This window comes from Aythya marila (genome assembly GCF_965140915.1).
Source record: "Aythya marila genome assembly, chromosome: 18".
Lineage (NCBI taxonomy): Eukaryota > Metazoa > Chordata > Aves > Anseriformes > Anatidae > Aythya > Aythya marila.
In genome coordinates this window covers 1,556,378-1,569,434 of record NC_139059.1, presented here as the reverse complement: position 1 = coordinate 1,569,434, position 13,057 = coordinate 1,556,378, and the positions used below count along the sequence as shown (strand labels likewise).

The following is a 13,057-nucleotide window of genomic DNA, read 5'->3' as shown; positions in this document are numbered from 1 at the left end:
GGGGGCACCTCGCTGAGACCCCCCCGGGCCGGCCCCGTCCCTGGCTGGAGCAGCCCCGACACCCCCCGGCGCGGGGATGCTGCGCGCCCCCGGGGGCGCACAAGGGAACGAGGGCGCACGGGGTAGGGAGCAGAGGTGGCCCCTGGTAGGGGTTGGGGGTGTCGTTTTTCCTGCCCTAATAACCCCCACACATCTTACAGTCTGCCCTGCTTCTTGCTCTGAGCATCCGGGAGGAGCTGGGGCGATAAAATCACCCCTCGAATATGCACCAGGGGTGCGGGGAGCCCCTCCGGGCAGAAAATGCCCTCTCCCCCAGACCAAACCCCCCGAGTTACTGCAGATATTTACAGGAGGGGACAAAAAGCCGAAGAGGGAAGGACCAGGACTGCCCCAAAGACGTTCTGCAGCCACCCAGGGTGATCCCAGCTGGGGCTGGCTGTGTGCAGCCCTCCCCGAGTTTGGGCATTCAGCACCTGCAGCTCTTGGGGCCCAGCAAACAGCCCTGCCCCAGCAGAGCCAAACCAACCTCCCGAGGCAGAAGGAGAGATCGCAGGAAGGGGAACACGAGAAGAAGTTCTCCCACCTCCCAGTCAAGCACCAGTTAGCATCAGACACAAGAAGCCTTGCTCACACTTTCTCCTAACCTCCGTTTTGTTTGCGTGGGTTTTGTACGCATTTATTTTTTTCTTGGAGGTTTTTTGTGGTTTGGTTTGTTTGCTTCGGGTATTTTGTTTGATATTCGGGTTTATTTCTTTGGGGGGCTTTTTGTTTGTTTCGAGCAGAGATTCACCTTAGAAAGCTGCTGGATGGAATTAAATCCATGCTGTTGTTCCCTTAACATGATCACGTTTGACCGGGGTGAGCATGCTGTGGTCACCTCCTCCTTCCTCCCACCCTCTGAAGTGCCTAAAATTGACCAAACCTCCTGAGAACCCCACATAACCCACCTCAGATAACAACCCCAGGCCCACACCCCACTCATTCCCTCTCCCCTTTCTCCTCCGACCCCCCAGCACCGCACCACCCACAGCAGCAGAACCCAAAGGGGGGGCACAGTGAGGGTGCTGCTGTCCTACAGCCCACCCTGGGAGCCACACAGCCGGGGGGGGCTGCAGAATCTGACCCTTTCCGAGTCTGGGACTGAGGTTTCCGAGCCCCGTGCGGGGGGGGGATGCTCGGGGGGTCCCTGCCCTGCGCTCCGCCACCGGCAGGCGGCAGCGCGCACCCGAGCGCAGCGCCACGGGACGGGTCCGGAGCCCGCTTGTCCCGGGATGTGCTGGCCCCGGAGGAGGAGAAAGGTGAGGAAGTGTCCCCCCCCCACCAAGGGACAGGCCACGGGTCAGTGTGCGTGGTGGGGTGTTGTGATTTAGGTCACGCTAAAGGGTTTGTGCTGCTTGGAGCTGGAGGAAGGGATTGCTGGAGTAGGATTCCCATCTGTCCTAGGGGATCCAGAATGTGCAGAGCCAAAACAGGGCCAGATACCACCATGAGAGCCATGAGGACATCACCAGCGGCCTCCCAGGATGGTGACAGCTCCCCAGGGCAGCCACACTCCCAGCAGAGCCAGCAGGACTCGGTGCAGTCACTGTGCACTGAGGAGAGCCACCGAGCTGACAGCCGGGGCACTCATTCACATTCATCCCTCAAACAGAAGAAGATGCCACAGCAAGGCGAAGCACCGAGCTGCTTTGTGCTGGTTTGGGGTGGAAATCTCCACCTCACCTTAGCCCAGGGAGCTCAGCACTACCAGCAAGAGGGCGTGCGTGCTCATCCCTCCTCCCCGTGCTTCCAAAGCAGGGATGCAAGCAAGAGCTTGGTACTTTCAGATGCTCGACAAGGGAAAACTCACAGTCCCAAGGGCCTGTGGGGAGGCTGAGATGTGTAACAGCTCCACTCAGACCCAAGGGAAATTGATTTGAACAGCCCAGCCCCGTTCAGCTAGCTGGGAGGTCGCAGTGCTAAACAAATCAGCCACTTGCCTCCTCCGGTGTGCGTTTTCCTTCTCCATCCATCCTGACAAGCACCCAGCTGGCAGAGCCGTCTCTGGGGAAGGCTCAAGCACATCCTCTGGGGTTCCCACTCAGCAAGAGGGAAGATCAGCACCTCTACACCTCCGCTGCTCCCTTTAACCACCCCGGCACAGATCACTGCTCGGGTGCTGCAGGACACAGCCACAGCCACACCGCCCCTGAACGGAGCCCAGCACAGACCCCACAGCCCTGCCAGCCCCCACCAGGCTCTTTTTGGGCTGATCAAACACCAGCAAGCAGGAACACAGGAGCCCTAGCCCAAAACAGAATTGTGCTTTAAAAAGTCTGCTTTAAAAGTCTTCCACAGCAGGAATTTTCCTCTTGTTCATCACATTTCTCAGCCTCATTACCCCAGGCCAACCCCCCCTCCAGGAAAACACACCAGAAAGCAGGCCAGGCAGGGCAAGCCACAGCAAATCCCCAAGAAAGTCACCCTAAGAAAGCCATTTCTGCTCTGTGCTCCAGAAATCAGCAGACCCTGAGGCTGGAGCCATCCCTCCAGGATAACACCAGAGGGAGAGGTGCTTTGGGGCGCAAACCCCCAAGAAAACACCAAACTGCACCCGCAGTGCCCCCCAGGACAGGACAACCTCCCTCTTCCCCAGTTCATTCTCCACCCAAGAGAGAAATGACCACACTTATTCTTCATCCTCCCAGGCTAACACAGAGCCACAGCTACTCCACAGAGCCCCTGGGGCATGATGCTGAGAGGTGTGCCCACAGCATCAGTGCAGATGCAAGCCCCCCCCCCTCCAAAAACATAAGCTCTGGCATCATTTTCCAGCAGTCCCCTGCCTTCCCCAGCATTTTTGGTTTCAGGGAGGCTCACAGCTCCCCTCCACGGGGAGCGTGGCCACTTCCAGCTCATCCCCTGCACCAGCTCAGGACCGGGATCCCCCCCAGTACCCCTGAGACAGGCTGCACATTGTTCCCAGTAAGCCTCACAAACGGCAGCTCCCCTGCATGGCCCAGCACCGGTGGCTTCAACAGGCTTTAAAGTGCAGAAAAGCAGCGGGGTGCCTCCGCTCTGGGGAAGGAAAGAAAGAAAAACCTGCTTGTGGGCTGCCCCACTTCAACTCCCTTGTCCATCAGTAACTCCAGGGAGAAAGCTCTCATTTGGGATGAGATTCTCTTATTTGGGATGAGATTTCAGGCTTTAGATGGGGCTAAAAATTGGTGGCTTGATTGAAATAGGAGGGAAAAGCCAAATCAAGCTTCCAGAGCTATCCCCTACCTCCTCCCCTGTTTACCCTCAAGCAGCAGGTAACTGGATTTGGCATTTTCCCAAATGTGGGGAAAAATACACCTTAAAGAAGCCAGCTTTAGCTCCACAGGAAGGCTTTTTTCCCCTTAAAAAAGAAATAAAGAAAAGCAGGTATTCTTCACTCACCTAAGACCAGCGGGACTTGTCCTACACAGGTGCACGGACTCCATCCTCCTCCAAAGAGCCACGATGCTGAAGGAAGCAGCCCAAAAAAAAAAAAAAAGAGAGGGGGCTCTGAGCCCTGGGCTGGAGCTGCTGCTTCCCCACATCTGGGCAGTTTCATGCAACAAAAGCAGCTCCACGAGATCCACAAAAACCGCCGCACCAGCAGGACGATGCCAAGAGCAATAATCCACCAGATTTGGGGAGAAGCAGGTGTCCGTGGCCTTCAGGCAGCAAGGCTCGCTCCCAGACGGAGGCAGAAGGGAGCATCCAAACCCCTCCACAGTCCACGAGGGCTCCAGACTCTTGAGATCCCAAAGAGAAAACATCCCAGGGCAAATCCTCCTGCTCAGGACTGTCTGCTTGGTCGAGGAAAGTCCCAAGCCTGCACGTGGTCAGGCTGATTGCTCCTTCTCACTTCTAGGCACGAAGACACTCCAGCAGCTATTGCATCTGCCCCTTTCAGCAGCAGAAAGGTGCCAAAACGTGCAGAGAAACAAGTGTCAGGACAAGGGAACGGCTCAGCCAGCCTGCACCTTGTCCTCCAGGCGTGCTGCCAGCTGCAGGAGCAGGGGGGCACCGAGCACATCCCACGCACAGCCGAAATATTCCCAAATTCAGTGTTCAGAGGGGCACAGCACAGGACTTCCCGTGGTGGAGAGCAGCTCCATCAGACGATTCTCAGCTCATTTTCCTGTCCCAGTTCTCCCAGTAGCCATGCTGGTTTGACCTTCAGCCGAAATCCACGCGCAGGAGGGGACATCGCATCCTCGCAGGGCACCCCATCTCCATGGCACAGCAGGGCAGGGAGACGAATCCTCCAGTGCTGCTAGGATTTCCTAATTAAATTAAATAAGCACCTGCAGCCGGGAACCAGCCCGCAGCAGCTGTGCTGAGCTCTCCTGAAGGTCAGCTGGAAACCAGGAGCCCTTGGAAAGCAGGAGGTGGCTGAGCACAGCCCCCCACTGTGCCTCACCTCTCCAAAAAGGGAACCAAAAAAAAAAACACCAAAACACCATCCCAGTGACCAGCAGGCATGCAGGATGGGGAATGCTCTTTAGGATATATTCTGATTTACAGCTCGTGCACCAGGTCCAGGCTCGCCCAGCGCCGCCTGCGCGCTCACAGCCCCATTAGGGCCGCGTCAGCCCCGCTCCGTTTAGGGCGCTGCTGCTCGCCGGCACAAAGTCCGTATTTGTTTCCCCCGCAGGGGTGGAAATAAAGGGGGTTTTGTGTTTTCTTCCTCTTCTCTTTGCAGGCTGGAGTGAGTTTATTTGACACTCCGGCACTCTTTGTGAGCTGAGTGCCCGGGGATAAATGCTACCCTTAAGAGTTACTTGGCGTTAGACAGAGGGACCCTCTTCAGAGGAGAATGGGGGCTTGTTGGGATGGGGCGGGGGGGGCGCGGGGAGGGGGCCTATGGAGCCCTCATAGAAGGGTCTCTGTCCTGGGCCACAATAGAGCGAATTCTTAAAGATACCGGGAGCTGAAAGGAAGGAAGGAACTCTCCTCCCTTTTAAAAAGGATTTTCAGGAACAATTGAAGAAGCTGTAAGAAGGGGGGCATTATTCCCCATCCAGGCTGCCCGGCTGGCCAGCCCCCCTCCCCCTGTGACACGGGGACACCCAGGAGGCAGTGCCACTGCCACCACCACGACCCCAGAGATGTGACCCCAAGCCAGGGGCCAGGAGCAGGACACCACTGTGCTGCCAGCAAATGCTGCTGGGGAGCTGCAGCTTGGCACCAAGCGACCCCAAACACTTTCAGTGACCAATTCCAGCTCTTTCTACCCCATTTCTGCTCCAAAGCACAGCTGGGCAGGATGCTCATGTACATTGCAGCACCCCTGGCATCTCACAGCAGCAACCACAGCCCTTGGAGGCCACCCTCCAAGGCTGCTTTCGGTGGAGGTGGCAGCACTCGGCCACAGGTCCCACCTGGGACACCCAGCGAGAGCCGAGCAGGGTTTTTCTTGTCTCAGAAGCACCAAAAAAGCAGCTGCCAGCTTTAATTCCTGGAGCTTACTTCCAGACCTGTTGTATCAGAGGCAGGCATTTGGCCACACCACCAGGGAACGAGCCCGATGGCCTCTTGGTGTCACTGGCACCCCAGGTCCCAGCCGCTGGCAGCGGGTTCCTCCCCAGCAGTGCCACCTACCCAGAGGTGAGCAGGGGGGTGCCACCTGCCAAAAAAAAAAAAAAAAAAAACCACAATCCTAAACCCACAGATCCTAAAGGAGAGGTCCCTGCACCCCCTGGCGTGAGCCCACGCACAAGTGACTTTTCCCCCATCAGCTTAGGAAAAGGTTTCCAGAATTGAGACCCACTCAGCTTCAGCTGGGAGACCTGAAGGGGACTCCGGTGCCACCCAGGCAGGAAGGGATGCTGCCACCCCAGAGCAGCCTCCTCCTGACCCGACACATTCAAACCATTCACAGCAGCACTGCAAAGCTGGACCAAAGCCCTCAGACACCAACGTGCACCATGCAGCCACCTTTTGGCCCTGAGGGCCCACTGGTGTTGCCTTAGGGGTTGTCTTGGAGTGCAGTGGGAACAGAGCCACTGCTGTGCGCTCCCTTTGCGATACCACGGGTGTTGCAGCTGTACCAGACACGGCTCCCATCCCCTTCCAGGGAGAAGAGCTGGGAAAATAAAAAAAACTGCAGGAGGAGCAGGAGGAAGCCTGGCTAGGTAACATTTGCTCCTGATCTGAAACCCATTCCAGGCTTCATTTTTGCAGGAAAGCTGCACAGCCACCCAGGGATCCAAGAGATTTATTTAAAGGCTTAGGTTTTAGCCCTCCAAAAACCATCTGTGGCTTGGCAGCCAGGGCCAGCCAACTGCAGGAGAAGCGTTACCTCCCTGGCATGGGGCTGGGGTCCTCAGCATCAGCTCTGCCTGGGAGAAGCCACTGGTGGATAACCCAGGAGCAAGAACCACCCCAGCCCCATCCATCCCAGCCCCTTTTCCTCTTGCAGGCAGCTCTGCCTGCAATTCAGCTGCTGCCACAGGGGGGAAAAAACCCAAAAGGAAGACAGGAGAACCCTGCAGCTCCGAAACCAGGCTACGGAGCAGGACACGAAGCCAGGCTCTGTCCCCGGGGACTAATAAGGCACCGCGCTGTAAACCCTCATCTCCTGTTAAGAGTTTTCATCAAAACCGAGCAGAATTTATTAGGGAGCTACAGGACATCATAAAAGTGTTTTCACGCCATGTTTACACCATCACAGGGGGCTTTATGCTGCCATTTGCCCCTTCATTACTTTTTTTTTTTTTTTAAATACATCTTTCTGATGAAATAAGCTGTCCCGAACAAGGCTGCCCTTTGTGAGGCAGTTATAACTTTCTGGCCAGCCTCGGTAACTGGCAAAACCTTGTGCTTTTCTTGCCCTCTCTTTTGTTGCTTCTCCCTCCTGTTCGGAGTTCAAACAAACAAAAAAAAAAAACACAGCAAGCTGCATTGTGCCACTGGCATTATCCCCACATTGTCTGGGGCGACGGGAGCTAGAGGGAGGGGGAGCCCTTGTGGCCAAAGACATTTGATCTCCTAAAATTTAAGGCTCTCATCATTCCCGTTACAGAAGAACTCCTAGACAGAGAAGCTGGAGTCTAAAACCCTCCGCAGGCCAGATAAACCAGCCGCTGCTGGAGAAGCCCCATCAGCAAGGAGAAGCGATGCTGCTGCACTAAATAGATTTGAAGCCAGGCACAGGAGGAATGCACACCAGGGTCCAGCCCGCAGAGGAGGCAGGGCCGAGCCCAGGCTTCCAGATTTCCCAGCTGCACTTCACAGCAGACAGCAGCATTGGCTTCGGAAAGGCTCAGGACCCAGCACCAGTCCACAGCACCCCCCAGTCCCAGTTCTGCAGCGCGCTGAGCCCCAAGTCGGGCACATACAGATGAGACGGGTACCCAAGCCTTTCAGGGACTACCCCTAAAAACCCCACAGCACGCAGTTGAATTTAGAGCTGTTTTCTAACAGCTTGTGATGCCCACTGCCATGCCTGTGACCGCCAGCCCTCCCTGTCCCAGGGCATCCCTCCTCTCCCAGCCCCTAAGGAGCGATTCCACCTTCCCCAGCCCACAGCTCCCGCACGGGGTCCTGCACTGGGGGCAGCCCCAGCTGGTTGGGTGAGCCTGGGGGCTAGGAATTAGGTCCTGGCAAAGCCCAGAAGACTTGGGGTCGGATCATTAGGTCACCTCTCCCACATCCCCATCGCTGCAGGCAGGCAGAGCCGTGCCAGACCCACCAGCACCCATTTACTGGAGGCTCAGAGGTGGCCACCAGTGACACCAGCATCCCAGCACCTGAGCCCTGCAGAGAAACAGGAGGACACAGACCCCATCCCAAAAGCTGGGGGCTTCCCCGCGCCCCCCAGCGAGCTGGTGCCGTGCAGAGACCAAACGCCCAGGAGACACCAGGAGAGGAATGCTGCCGGAGATAACAGAGTTCACTTCCTCCTGCCCGTGAAAGGAGGGGATTGTACTCCTCTCCGCGGCTGTTAGGCTCGCAAAGTGCCTTTGCACTTTCGGTTCCACACCCTCAGCCCAGCAGAAAGCCATCTCCCCATCACCGGGGGGCTGCAGAGCCCCCGCCAGAGGAGCTCAGCCTCACCGCCAGCTGGGAGCACCCCACAAAAGGCTGCCTCTGACACCCCAAATTAAATATATGGGGGTGCCACATCTCAGGCTGCTTCCCATTTTACACAACTGCCTTTAAGTGAAGGGCAAAACCAAACAGTTTCAGCTCTTTTTGCAGCAAACCCTTTGAAAGAGGAGAGCACAAGTGTTGCAACACCCCCCTCACCCCACAGCTCTGCCCGGTCAGCACAGGTGGGACCCCACAGCTGCGGGGGGGTTGAGGTGAACAGGGGAAACAGGTGAAGGTTTTTCCCACCCATCCCTTATTTTTTGAGGGAACTGAGAACACTGATAACCCAAAAACATCACCCCGAAACATCACCTGCCTGGCAGCAGGCAATGAATTTGGGGAGGAAGGGGTCCCCAGATGGTTTTTCAGCCTCTGGGAGTTAATTTCCCCTGGGAATTGCCCCCAGAGGCACAGCTCCCTCCTTCCCAAGTCCTGAGCCACCACACACAGCCCTCTCCCCCTGCTTTCATCCCCCCCAGCTGTGACCGTGCTTATTAAAAGATGTCTCAATTAGCAAGGGAGCCGGGCAGCCCCTCCGCTCTCCAAACCCTTCTCAGGGAGCGCGCTCCAAGCCGGCAGCGAGCAACCCCAAAAACATCTGGGCACCAAAAGCACCTCCCGGTTATACCAAACCTCAAACATCCTTCCCCAAAAGGAGCATCCCTCCTCAGGGCAGCGCTGTCCTCCCCGTGCCGGGTCCCCAGGAGCAGACAGCACCGATTTCTGTCTCACCTAGTGGGGTCTTTTTGTTGTAGCAAGCAAAATTATTATGTGTTTTTTTTTTTTTTTTTTTTTTTCATATTTTTTCCAGTGTTTTCACCAAAGTGCTGTTGTGCATCACAGGTATCTCACATCACCACCCCCCAGGCAAGTGTTCCCCGCTCAGGGCAGGCAGCTCCAGAGGCTGGGGAGACCCCCAGGGACCCCCGCTAGGACTGGGGAAGGGGCTGTGCGCCCCCAGGACCCCCCCCCCCCTTTTACACCTCCAGGCACCTGCCCGCAGCGCGCCCAGGGCGCGGAGCCGCCGGGAGCCTTTCTAAGGAGGGTTTCCAAGGAGAGGAGAAGGGGGAAAAAAATCATAAAAAAAAAATAAATAAAATCGGGAAAATCACCACCCGCACGGCTTCTCTTCGAGAAAACACAACCCCCACCCCCACCCCCCCAAATCCTCCGCGATCGTCCCCGAGGAGCAGCGGGCGGGGAGGGGGCGATGGGGGGATGCTGGGGGGGGACCGGCACAACGGGGGGGACCCCTAGCCTGGCTCAGCCCCCCCCACACCCGATAACAGCCCCTGGGGGGTGCTCCGAGAGGCTGCCGATACCCAACCGGACCCCCCCCCCCGACCCCCCCATGCCGAACCTACCTCCTGCGGGCCGAGCCTCCCGGCATCGCCATCCTCATCTTCATCATCCTCATCTTCATCCGTACCCACAGCCCCCGGGGGGTCCCGCTTCCACCTCCCTCGATAGCGGGGGGGCTCTGGGGTTATATTGGAGGGGGGGGGGGGGGAAGGAAACCAAGCAGGGACCCGGGGATGCTCCGACTGCTGCGGCCGGGCCATTGCCCCCCTTATAAAGCCCGGCAGCGGGCGGCGCGGCTCCACGGGACTTGTAGTTCCTCCCCCCGGGCTGGGAGCCGCCCCCCTCCCTCCCCCTGGCCCTCCCCCTGGCTGTCCGTCCGTCTGTCCGTCTGTCCGAACCGGGGGGGTGCCCGTCCTGCACGGGTGTTGGGGTCCCGACCCCAAAGCCTGAGGGTTTTGGGGGGTGCCGGGGGTCGCATCCAGCCCGACCCCCCCCAGGTTATCCAAGCCCTCGTGGGCAGGATTTGGCCCCAACCCGCTGGGTAAATGAGTAACCCCCCCCCCGGGGGCTTAGCACTGAGCCCAAGCGTTATTGCTCCGTTTTTGCTCCAAGTTATTGCTCCGTTTAATTATTGTCCCAATTATTAATTTGACTTAATCATTAACCCGCCCGCGGAGCGAAGGGGGCAATTAACCGCGCCGCTGTGACATCCAGGCTCATTTAGGGCCCCTTCTCGCAGGCAAAGTCACCTGAAGGTCCCCAAGGGCTGGGTCCTTCCCTGGGCTCTTCCCTGCAGCCCCATTTCGCAGCCCCAATTTTGTAGGGTGCAGGAAAATGCCCCAAAGGAGACCCCATGCAGGTGGCAGCAGGAGGGCGAACACCTCCGTGCCCGGTGCCGGATGACTTTTGGTTAGGGTGAAGGGTACAGAAGGTGCTGGGGGGGTGACCCCACACTCCCCTCATCCCAGGGGTTTCAATTTGGCTCAGAAATCCCCCATTTGGCTGCAGGATCCCAGCACCTTCCCACCTGCACCAAGCTGGGATTTTTCCTCCCACCCGCAGGAGTGAAAACCCCAGGAGTTTTCTAGGACAAGGGGGCTGCGGGAGAAGGAAGGCGAGAGAAGGGAGGAAAAAAAAAAAAAAAAAAAAGTCCTCCTGGCAGGTTTTCAGCCGGAGTGGAAATGCTTCCCTTCCCTAAATTGCTTCGAGGCCAGATGAATTTCTTGAAGAAACCACAGCCCAAAAGGCTGCACAAGTCCCATTGTTGTGCTTGTGCTGGCTGCGCGCTGAAGGAGGGAAAAGGTCATCGTTTGTGGTATATTAAAAAGGGGGAAAAAATATTATTTTGGTGCTGTGGAGGGGGCTGTGCTGTTTTTTCGTCCCCCCCTGTTCTGCAAATTCAAACCTGTTTGGTGAGCACCCGGCTGCAACAACGCTGGGAAAAGGGCTTGTGCGTGGCTCTGCTGCAGCCCCCACGTCCCCCCCAAGTGTCCCCAAGTGTCCCCAAGCCCCCTCGTGTCCCCTTGTGTCCCCCAGCCCTTCTCTGGCCCCGTTCGTGGGGTGCAGCCGGTGCCGAGGAGCGGCTCCGGGTCCCGGTGCCGTGGGCGAGCGCGGCGCTGCGCCTCGGCAAGTCCCTGCAGATTCGGGGCCGAGCGGGCGAAGCGTTGTCTGCCTGGCGGTGGGATGGCTCCAGAGCTCACTGCTCTTAGCCAAGCACGGGATCTGGGAGCTCTTTCCAGCAGGCAGGGTCCGGCCGTGCTGTCACTCAGCTGTCCCCGCTGGTAATTCGCCCCAAAAAGCAGCTCGGGGCAGAAAGGGCTGGAGAGTGGATGGACAGACGGACACACGGACCCACAACCAGCCCTGATGATCCGTAGCGAAGACACGTCCTGCTGGGGAGGATGGGCTGGGAGTGCTGGTAAGGATGAGACCCAGAGCTCCTGAAGGAGATGGAAAGGCTCCTGCTGACCCCACAGAACTGGAATGGGGTTTTTACAGAGCCACTATCAGCCGGACAGGCTGCACAGAGACAGTTTTTGGATGGCTCTTGGCAGCACAGAGACAGTTTTTGGATGGCCTCGCATTTCTCAAGGCAAATCACCCTTTTGGTGACTTCACTGGGCAGCTTTGCTTCCTTCCCTGCCGCCGCTGCCCTCAGAGCCACGCGCAGAGGACGCAGCCCCGTGAGGCATCGCTGGCATCCTAAAGGACGGCCACAAGCCCTTAGAGCAGCTTCTGCTGCTGGAAAGGAGGGTGAGAAATGCCCCGGTGCCCCGGTTCCCCCAGCCAGGAGCTGGCCTTTGATTTACGGGAGGATCCCTACCCGGTTTTGCAAGAGCATGACGTGAGCGCGAAAGGTTTTCAAAGCTGCTGAACTCCGCGGTGCCGCTGCCAGGTGAGCCAGCACGCGAGCACGAGCCGGGGCTGGAGCCTGCAACACTTGGGCACGGCCTTGCGTGACTGCAGCAGACACAAAGACATTGTTTTTCGGGGGGCGGCCACCTCCCCTCCGAGGCTCCTTGCGAGAGGACAGCATTCCTGCCTCGCATTCCTCAGCCTCCGCTGAGCTGGGGAGGGGAAAAGAGCGAGAGGGGGGGGAGCGAGCACCGAGCTTTAATTAGCAGAGTGGTGGTGGCGGTGGGTGGCGTGGGCAGGGAGCAGGAACAGAGTCGCCCATAAAGCAAGATAAAGTGCACGCCGATCAGGTAATAAGGGTAATTACCCGAGAGCCTGTAGACTTAAGAATGTCAACCAGATGTTTCCAAGTCGCTGCAAATCGGCGGTTTCCCGACAGATCCATTTAGGGCAGCTGAAAGCATCCTTTATCCTGCGGGGGCAGGGGCTTTGGGGCACCTGGTGAGAGGAGGACAGGGGAGCTTGGTCCGACGCCTGGGTGAAAATGCTCCGCAGCCCCCGGCCACGCTGCCTCCGAGAGCTTTGTGAAAGCTTTTACGCAGAGGAAATCCTCCCTGCAAGGGCACGTGGAGAGGGGAGGGATTTGGGGGAGGAGATGTGAAAAATCCTCACCAAAAAAAATAAATAAATTGTGCTCTGTGATGGGCACCAGCATGGATAAAATGAGAGAGAGGTAAAGAGATGGGAAGGGAGAGGTGGGAATGAGTTCCCGCAGGGTGCCTGCTCTCCAGGCCTGGTCAGCACAGAAACCTCTGAAAGTCCTCTGACCTCCAAATACCCTCCCCAAACCGGCTAAATATATATAAATGTAGTGAAATACGGAAACAAAAAGCTTTTTATTCCATTCGCTGAGAGTGCCAAATGGCTGCAGGAGCCAATAAAGAGCTGTTGCTCCAGGGAACGGGGAGCCACGTCTCAGGTAAAACAAAAAATGACCTGAATCTTTGCCCAAACCTTGAACTAATCCCAAAGTTCAAAAAAAAAAATAAAAAAATTGAGGTTTTGTAAAAAGGGAGGAAAAACATGGTGACATATTTTGGTTTTCTCCCCGTTTCTGGACAGCAGCCTGGACCACAAGCGGAGCATCGCTGCCTCCCTGGAAGAGCTGCCTGGGGAAACAGCGAGCGAGACGGGAAAGCTCCTCGGAGGGGGGTGCAGGGAGCCTGTCCCTAGCAGCAGCTGCAAGGGGGGGCCCCTATCTTCTCTTATCACCCTGGGAGAGGCTCCTTCCCCT

At 57.4% G+C, this 13,057-nt stretch overlaps 1 long non-coding RNA gene across 1 annotated transcript in view; it reads right to left on the bottom strand.

The window, feature by feature from the left end:
* Positions 1-9,602, bottom strand: part of LOC309885209 — a 43,911-nt gene extending 34,309 nt beyond the window's left edge. The window contains exons 1-2 of the long non-coding RNA XR_014318742.1: positions 9,471-9,602; positions 3,421-4,295 (exon numbers count right to left, since the gene is read on the bottom strand). This is a non-coding gene — a long non-coding RNA (uncharacterized lncRNA). The remainder of the gene's footprint in view (positions 1-3,420; positions 4,296-9,470) is intronic.
* Between the last annotated feature and the right edge of the window lie 3,455 nt (positions 9,603-13,057).